Source organism: Limulus polyphemus, unplaced genomic scaffold (assembly GCF_000517525.1).
Source record: "Limulus polyphemus unplaced genomic scaffold, Limulus_polyphemus-2.1.2 Scaffold5186, whole genome shotgun sequence".
Classification (NCBI taxonomy): Eukaryota; Metazoa; Arthropoda; class Merostomata; order Xiphosura; family Limulidae; genus Limulus; species Limulus polyphemus.
Window position 1 is genome coordinate 61,368 of NW_013670796.1, and position 9,591 is coordinate 70,958.

At 34.7% G+C, this 9,591-nt stretch overlaps 1 protein-coding gene across 3 annotated transcripts in view; it reads left to right on the forward strand.

The window, feature by feature from the left end:
- LOC106472241 (IQ domain-containing protein D-like) overlaps positions 1–1,198 on the forward strand; it is a 23,197-nt gene extending 21,999 nt beyond the window's left edge. The window contains exon 7 of one of the 3 annotated variants that reach the window (XM_022400841.1): positions 1,056–1,198. The gene's annotated coding sequence lies outside the window, so the exon portion shown is untranslated. Of the gene's footprint in view, positions 1–37; positions 1,008–1,055 lie in introns of those variants that run through there. The other 2 variants (XM_022400839.1, XM_022400840.1) reach the window with 2 other exon arrangements.
- The last annotated feature ends 8,393 nt before the right edge of the window (positions 1,199–9,591 follow it).

The window sequence follows — 9,591 nt, forward strand, 5'->3', positions numbered from 1 at the left end:
CATATACATTACTGAATGTTTCTATAGCTGGATTTAGGTAGACATACGTTACTGAATGTTTCTATAGCTGGATTAAGGTAGACATACATTACTGAATGTTTCTATAGCTGTAGACATACATTACTGCTAGATTCTGTAGCTGTATTAAGCTAGACATACATTACTGCTAGATTCTGTAGCTGTATTAAGCTAGACATACATTACTGCTAGATTCTGTAGCTGTATTAAGCTAGACATACATTACTGCTAGATTCTGTAGCTGTATTAAGCTAGACATACATTACTGCTAGATTCTGTAGCTGTATTAAGCTAGACATACTGCTTTGTTATGCATGTGTGAATCGTAGTTCATTTAATTATCTCTGTGTTCGTACTTGTTAGAACTTGTACAGGTTGAGTTATTGTTACAACAGTTTCTCGACGACAGTTTTCCCATTTTTGTAAACAAATCTTCACCCAGTGTACTAAATTTATTTTAAAATGATGAACGTTTAGACACTCGTAATATATTGAGAGTTTGAAAAAACGCTGGTGTACAAAGTATACACATGTGTGTGTGTCAATCACTTATAATTGAATTACATAAAGTATGATATTGCTGCTTCAATCTTGAAGTTGGCCCAGCATGGCCAGGTGGTTAGGGCAATCTGAGGGTCGCGGGTTCGAATCCCCGTCCCACCAAACATGCTCGTTCTTTCAGCCGTGGGGCATTATAATGTGACGGTGAATCCCACTATTTGTTGATAAAAGAGTACTGGTTTGAATGCAACTATTTTTACCTCATCCTGATAAAATTAATATGAAATTGGTATTTTCAGGTGAAACTGATTATAATTTGTAGCTTCACCAGATAAGTTCGTTTAAGGAGAGATTTGACAATATAATAGTTATCACAGAACAGTGTTGAACTAATACCGGCTAACTTTAAATTGAAGACTAAGAAACAGACTGGGCACAATGTTTAATGTACTATGACAAAAAATGATTATTAAAAGTTAAACAAAAACACAGTGCGTGTACTTGCTCCTTAAGTTTAGACAATCGATTTCTTTCAGATGTTTCTCACCTTCAAATCAGAATCATCCTCCACACTGACTAAATCCGAGCTTTATACCCACAACTGAACTTCACTTTTACCAAGTGCCACTGAGCTTCTATGTTACTGGTCATAATCCTTCTCTATTGGTCAGACCTCAATATCTAGGCGTTACCTGTTTAGCCAGGAGAGAATAAAAAATTCATATACATATGCTAAATGAATAAAGAAAGAATTATGTTTCTCATTTTTCGGGGGGGGGGGAAGTACACATTTAGATAAACCTATTAGCACATGTTTAAAAGTAGGTAACAATTGGCTGATCGTTTGAAAAAACAGTCAGTGCTAATAATAAAGAATAGCAATTATCTCTGCTGTGCCAAGGCTATTATTCTCGATCAGGCATATCTCAGAAAGCATCCTATTTATAAATATATTAGTGATCAACGAAGATCACTACTTATGGGCATGGCTAGAGAACTCCATGATTCGTGTAATGTTTCATTTGGTCCTTGTGGAATAGAAGAGATAACGACATTTGTGCGTAACTTAAAAGTTCAAATACACATTGTGTCTTCAGATACCTTTAATAGAGTTATCTATCTACCTACCTATCTATTTTATTCTATCAGCGGTATCGCCGTAGGCCTATGATTAGCTGAATTTTCGTTTAGGGAGCAAATCAATAGGGCATAAGTCTTGACCCAAACAAACCCCATTTCGTACAAATGAAGAGCTAAAAATAATTCACTTAGGCCTATTGGATGGGCAAGTTCACAATGAAATAGTGAATTAAGTAAACCAAGTATAGCTAAAAAAAATTAAATTAGCTGATTAGCTATCTTGCTCACGCGGCGCTAAAAATTCCGCCATCAAAATTACTAATAGGAAGCCTAAATCTCTGCTCAAAGCAATAAAGTATACCTACCACTCCAGTGATATATAGCTTTAGGCCTAAAATATTCAGTCAAACTTGAAAGTTTAGTCCCTCTTCAAATGAAGGTAAACTCAGATATATAACAACAACAGTGCAGTAGCAGACATTTTCGGCTAGCAGATGACGCATGCTAATGAATCGAACACACGCACAATTTTCTAGGAAACATAGGAATTTCAGCATTACATTTAATTTTTTATTTTCCTTTTAGAAAATAAATGTCAAATAGTCACTGCCACTTGAATTTTTGTTTGATATTTTATATTTAAATGTCTTGAGGTATATTAATTTAACGTAGTGAACCTTACTATAAAGATGATTCATTATGTGTGTATTAGCATCACCTAGAGTTGGCTGACTTGATAGTTGTAAATTTTCGAACAGTAACTGGAAGTTATACGATGCTATATATGAGATTTTTTATTTTAGGATTATTTCCCGAAAAGGGGCACATTTTAACCTTTCTATATACTTTTGGTTTGCATCACCCAGGGTGAGCAGGCTTGATTACCATAATATTTTTACATAGTAACTGAAAATTTCCCACCGTGTACATGGATTATTTTGTTTTACGATTTTTACCTGCGAAGAGGGATAAAAAAAAGACCATGAAATATGGAACATTTCCACTTTTTTTGTAGACTTTTGGCTTTGAATTTATAACCACAAGTACTTAATCAGTTAGATGAATCAGTTATTACCTTTAACAAAACAAGGTATGCAATTAGCATCGAATGAGAAAAAAGGAAAGGGAACATCATCTAATATTGTCCTTTATACAGTTTTTGCTTCTTTAACTGGTACCCTCAACTAGTTTGAAAATAAAAATCTTCCTAACAGTTCATTAATCTCCAAGCTGCATGGAATAGAAATCAAAGATGACATAGACTACATCATCATCAGGCCTCAAGTGGTCCATAGGGAATCTATGAAGGTTATGTGTCACTTCATTCGTTCTTCTGCCCATTCTTGAACTTGTATTCTGTCCAGGTCTTTATTTTTCTACACCAAATATCTTTCAGTCTGCCTCTTCTTCTAACTGGTCTCCGAGCCATTGCTTGTCTTGGCTGTCCATTCTCCTTCATTTCTTAAACATGGTCATTATATCTCCATCTACACAACTTGATCCTTTCCTATGATCGATTGTTGTCTTCTCTCCCTTATTTTTTTTTCACTTATATGATCAAACCATATTATCTTCATCATGTTTCACAAGTACTCTCAAAACTTCTCAATCTATTTTAAATTTCCTCTAATTCCTTCCATGTCTCACTTCCACATAAGAAAACCGAAAGAACCAACAACTTAAGCTTCATCTTGTTTGTTATTAAGCACAAAGGGCTTTCTGTGTTCTGCCCACCAAGGGTATCAAAACCTGGTTTCTAGCAGTATAAGTCCACAGACATACCGCTGTGCCACTGGGGGGCAAGCTTTATCTTAATAGATAAACCTGCATTATTCCACATCCCATTCAGTTTTCTAAAAGCTACATTTGTTTTTCTAAATCTTTTCCTTACTTCCTAAATTAATCTCAAAGAACCATTCTTGGGACCACTTTGAAACTGTTAAGTTTATTTGTGGATAGATATTTATAATCAATTACAGTTAATTGATTAGAAAGGAAATTCAGTAAGGATAGAGTCAGGAAATGTACAAAACACTTGTAGGGGCATATTTTGGGAGGCATCCCCCAAACTCAGCAGGAAGGGGCCAAAATGGCAGTTGGATGAATGTAGTCCTATAGAACGAAGATGATTGGGATACACTCATGTACCTTTTGACCATCCAATCATTTAATATCAGTAATGTTAGTTGTTCTACCACTGGCTCTCTTACTTATTCCTTCGTGTTCCCTATTCACGGTATTATTATGGTTGTGTATCTAAATACATTATAACTTAATTCATAACTCTCTAGGTTAATAGAAAAGATAGAGTGGTGTGTACCTAAGTATAATATTACAAAGAGAGAAGTTCACGATCTGTGGTAAAGAGGTAAAGATATAATGGTAGGTGCCAAATCTTGCATCCCCGCTTCTTCTTTTACTGATGGTATTTTTTGTGATAATTCTGGTCTGGTTACTGACTGTTGACTGCAATTGCAGCTTCTTCTAGAAGAGTTATTTACCCAATACACTGATGTCATTGTTGCCCTCTTCGTTTTCCATGTCTAATGTCCATCAATCATGCATGGATGACGACTTCTGAGAGCCTATTTGGAAAACCATGGAAGACGTCTGTGAATAGTGTAGCATAGGTTCCTGCTTATACTTGAATCATACAAAGAAACTTTCATGTTGACTTGAATTTGTGGCTGAATTCTTAGTCTTGATGGAGCCAGACCTTTTGGTATTCAACCCATTACAAAGATAGTATTTCTTCCTAGTATAGTTGGATGAAGTTTTCACTTTTTGTCCATCTCAGGCAAGATGAGATGATCATAGTTTGAGATGCAGTGACGTAGCTAGTTGATTGTTCAGCTTACGTTGTAGGTTACGAATTAGGAGTGCTTCCTTTTTTCTTAGCTTCCATTCATCTTTCACTGAGTCTATTACTCTGAAGTGTCACTGTTAGATTCTTCGTTACAGTTTTTGCTTAGGTGGTTGTAAATTCCAGAGTTATTGAAAGGGCTGTTATGCGCATGCTCCTTGATCTGGTAGCTAAGTTTCGAGTCGTTGACCCAATCTAGACTTGCCTGTAGCAAGGGCACAAATATTTTTTTAGTACTAGCGATTTTTGAAGGAGGTATTTTGTCTTTAAACATGAAAAAATTGCGTATCCATTTGTTCGGGTTGAAGATTGCTCTTAGTCTGACTTGGGGTTAATGCTTTTGATTTTACTTTTTAGTTTGATGCCGTGGGAACCAGTAAAGGTTAACACCAAGGTGATAGGATATTTAGTAACATTGAAGTCAGGAATATGGGGGTTGTAAACCTCATTGACATATTCAAAAATATTTTTGTTGATGAGTGCTAGAGGGAAGGCATTTTTAATCAAATATTTTTAATATTCATAAATTCATCATGAAAATAACCATAAATTAGTTTTGTAACAATCAGGTATAAATGTGTTGAAATGACAGTACAGGCCAGAAAATGTTGGTTTGTGCTAGTACTTAGTTTTGAACCTGTTTTTCCGGTTGATGACTTCTAGATCTAAAAAAAAGGAAGCTTAGATTCTTTTTGCTTCTCAACCGTGAACTCGATATCCCTGTGCTTTGAATTTAAATAATCTTGAAACTTTTTGACATGGTTTTGCTTTTTGAATACAATAAAAGTGTCATCAACGTGTCTCTTATAAACTAAAGGTATAAATTCGGATGGACATGACTGTAACAAACTGGTTTAATGATGAGACAAGAACAAATTAGCTAATATGGGAGCAAGTGGTGAGCCTATGGCTACACCGTCAATATTATTGCGTCTTATTATTAAGCACAAAATGAGATTCTTTGGTCGTAATTTCAAGTAGTTTCGTAAATTGATTTTTAATTAAGTCATTGACTTTAGTGTTTCAAAGAAATACTAACTCACTACTTAATTTGATTACTTCTTCAAGAGGAATGTTAGTGTACAATGACTTAATATCAAAACTTGGTGATGTATATAGATGACTCAAATTCTATGGATTTGACGAAATTAGAGAAATCAAAAGAGTCTAACGGATTCTTAGTAAACGGAAGTAACAACTTGTTTAAAAAAACAGCTAGTTTATAACTGTGTTATATACAATGTTAGATATAATGGGTCTGATTGGTACATCTGCTTTATGTAGTTTAGGCAGACCATACATAATGCCACTGTGTGATCCAACAGGCCTAACCTGGTTGTATACTTGATCAGAAATGGCATTCTCTCTCTCTCTTTAGTTTTAATAGGAGTATCTGAAGTTTATTTTATCTCTGTTGGGTGGGATCTTTATCTAAAACTTTAAACTTGCAAGAGTTATTTAATATGGCTGCCAGTATAATGTTGTAGCAAAATAGTCTTATAGTATTTAGAGCTCATTCTGGACATTTTCTCGACTCTTTAGATACTGAATTTACCCTTGTAATTGTAACAAGCAACCACCCTAAACCCCTTTCAAAATATTTTATGGTATACTCTGTACCACACTTGAATTATTGTACCAACAGGACGATAATAAAGCACACGGACTTTATTGTAGAAAATTAACTAACTTGTACACACGCTTCCATTCGTCACATGTCATAAGTCATTCGTACAGCTTCTGAAAATTGGTCCTTCCTTCTTCTATTATCTATGAGAGAAGTTTGTGAACACAATTCTTGTGTCAGTTTTTTAGACATAAATTCATATGAACTATTTTATTCATAGTTCCAAAGGAGATTCCTGCTTTACTCGCGGTAGACCTCTATGTTCTTGAGTTATTTCTAATAGAGCTATTTAACTTCCTTCGCTTTCTCCGGTTTGCAACTTGTGGCCAGTTGTAAAGCAATCTGTTTTGTTTTCCTGTTGGAATCACGCCTTCCCTTGTTATTTTACTAATACAGTTCAACAATACAGATATTCCTTTCTTCGAAACTCTAAAATCGTCTGCTTTGCATGCTTTTACAATCGTGAAATAGGATCTTCAGAATGTCCTGTAAAATAATCCTGGTTCACTACAGCTTGTGAAAGTAGTTTTGCACGCGAGGCTCTGACGCGAAATACGTATCAGGAGACAGTTTTTTTTTATAATAAAGAGAGGGTGATAATGTTAAATCAAATATGTATAAGAAGCAAAACATATTTAAATAAATTAGATTTTACCAAAACAACAAGGAAAATGTCCGGGGTATCATACCGTCTCTCAGACGCAATCTAAAAAATGAGAAGGAAAATAAAACAGCTTACAAAAGAAAACATATTAAGATGTATAAGGAATATGACAATTATACGACTGCCTAACACCTTTATATTTCTGAACGAAATGTAAAATACCCACGTAAAATATATCCAAAAGAGCAGAAATGTTGATGTTTCATAGGCAAAGGGAATATCCTACAAAAATATAACACTTTATTCAATACTTGAACTTATGTGAAAATTACCCAGTCCCGGATAGCTGAATGCTCTACGAAACACAGACATGCATGTAAGTATTGTTACGACACACACACCTTTTGCACTTTTTTTAAATAGCCTTTGATGTAGGCCTGGCATGGCTCGATGGTTAGGGCAATTGACTTTCAATCTACGGGTTGTGAGTTCGAATCACGTTACCGAACATATTCTCTCTTTCAGTCATGGGAGTATTATAATGTTATGGTCAATCCCATTATTCGTTGATAAACAGTAGCCAAGAAATTTGTTGACTAGCTGCCTTCCGTTTAGTCTATCACTTCAAAATCAGGGACGGCTAGTACATATAGAACTGTACTAAGGAATCGATGCACTTTTAACACTCTATATCGGGGGATTTAAGATGGTGCATAGTTTTTTAACTTATAAGTTCAGGCTACTACTGAGTTACAAATAGTCAGGAATTTACATAGAATATCTTTATCAACAGAGTGAAGAACAAAAAAAAAAAAGAAACTTCACTCACAAATTACAATCCGGTGAATTCTTTTCGTAACTTTGTTTCCCTCAATTCTATGTAGAAAACCACAATATTACGATCTTACTGATAATTTTTGTATGAAAAAAATTATAATGTTTTGTATGAAAACATATAATATATGTACATAAGTCTTTTCTTAAAACTTTCAACATCAGGTAAAGAGTCTGTTGGGTACAACTTGTGCTTTTTCTTTCTGTATGGACAATGCATTCCTGTTTAAAAAAAATCATAACCATGAACAACCTTGTGAGAGGAAAGCTCGTCTGCGGGTTTCTAATATGGAGATAAATAGCATTTCGACTGACACTCTACTGGATGACCCAATACGGGTTTCTAGTATGAAGAACGTACAGTAAAATTTCAACTAACACTTTACTTCACGGCCCAATACGGGTTTCTTGTATGAAGAATAATATTATTTCAACTAATACTTTACTGAATGGCTCAATACAGGTTTATAATATTGTTACGTCTCTGTGTTTGTTTGTTAATTTTCCGTAGAAATTCTTTCCGAAAAACTTCAGCAATACAAGTCCTTTCTTAAATAAAACTAGTTTATTCTTTCTCAATACAACTTTGCAATACACTTAATTTACCAGTCACTTTAACTTAAACAAATGCTATAATTCACAACGAACGATTCACGCACTTTACCTACTACCACGCTTGACTCAATTGTCCGTCTCTATCTCTGTCTGCAATTCAATTAATTGTTGCCGTCACTTCTTGCCGGTCTTATATATTATAAAAGCGTACATCTCGTCTCTTCGTGAATCTTCTAGGAACTCATCACATGTTACCAGAGTCACGTGACTTCCGCTGTCGTAACAATATGAATAATAATAGCATTTCAACTAGAGCTTTACTCTATGGCTCAATTAAGATTTCTAGAAGCATTAATGTATCATAGCGCTTAAACCAACACTTACTGTATGGCCAAATACGGGTTTCTTGTATGAAGAAAACTAGATTCTAAACTAACACGTTACTTACTGCATGCCCAATATGGATTTCCAGTATGAACAATGAACAATAGCATTTGAACTGAGACTGTATTGCATTCTCCAATACGGGTTTCTTTTCAGAAGAATAATAACATTTTGACTTAAACTTTACAGTATGGATCAACACGGATTTCTTGTAGAAAGAATAACAGTATTTAACTACCATTTTCATGTATGGTCTGATAAGGGTTACTCGTAAGAAAAATAATAGAATTTCAACTTGCACATTAATTTATAACCCAATATGGATTTTTTGTGAGAAGAATAATAGCATCTTAATTGGCACTTTATTCCATAACCAAATATAAGTTTCTAGTATGAAGAATAACAAAATTTCAACAAGCACTTTATTACATGGCTCAGTGTGGGTTGTTAGTAAGAAGAATGAATAATAAAATTTAAACTAGTACTTTACTGCACGATCCAATGTGTGTGTGTTTCTTGAATGAAGAATAATAATGTTACATCTCCGTTCGTTCGTTAATTTTCCGTAAATTCGTTCCGACGAAACTTTAGCGACACAAGTCCTTTCTTAAATAAAACTGTTTTATTCTTTCCGAATACAACTTTGCCAATACACTTAATTTCAACAGTCGCTCTATAACAACGCTATAATTCTCACGTGCTCGTACTCGACAATACTCAGTTCAATTACACATTCTCTGACTGCAGTTCAATTACTCATTACCTCCGTTGTCCCGTCACGTTGTCAACGTCTTATATATATACAAGACTAACACATATCTAGTAAATGCTAGGGCATTCTTGAAGGAACAGGATATTTCTAGAAAACAGGTGGCGTGATACTAATCACGTGACCTCGCTGACGCAACACTGCCCCCTCCTTAGTATTGTTCGTCCCGAACAATAGCCACTTACAATAAACCAATAACAATTAACAATAGCTTAATTAAATGTACAGAATTACAAACACAAAATTACAATTCAACAAAGTCTCTTAATTTTACGGGATGTATCTTCTTCCGTACTGGTCTCTGTCTCGTTGGCTTCTGCTTCATATGGGGTTCATCTGTTTCATCAGGAAATGTC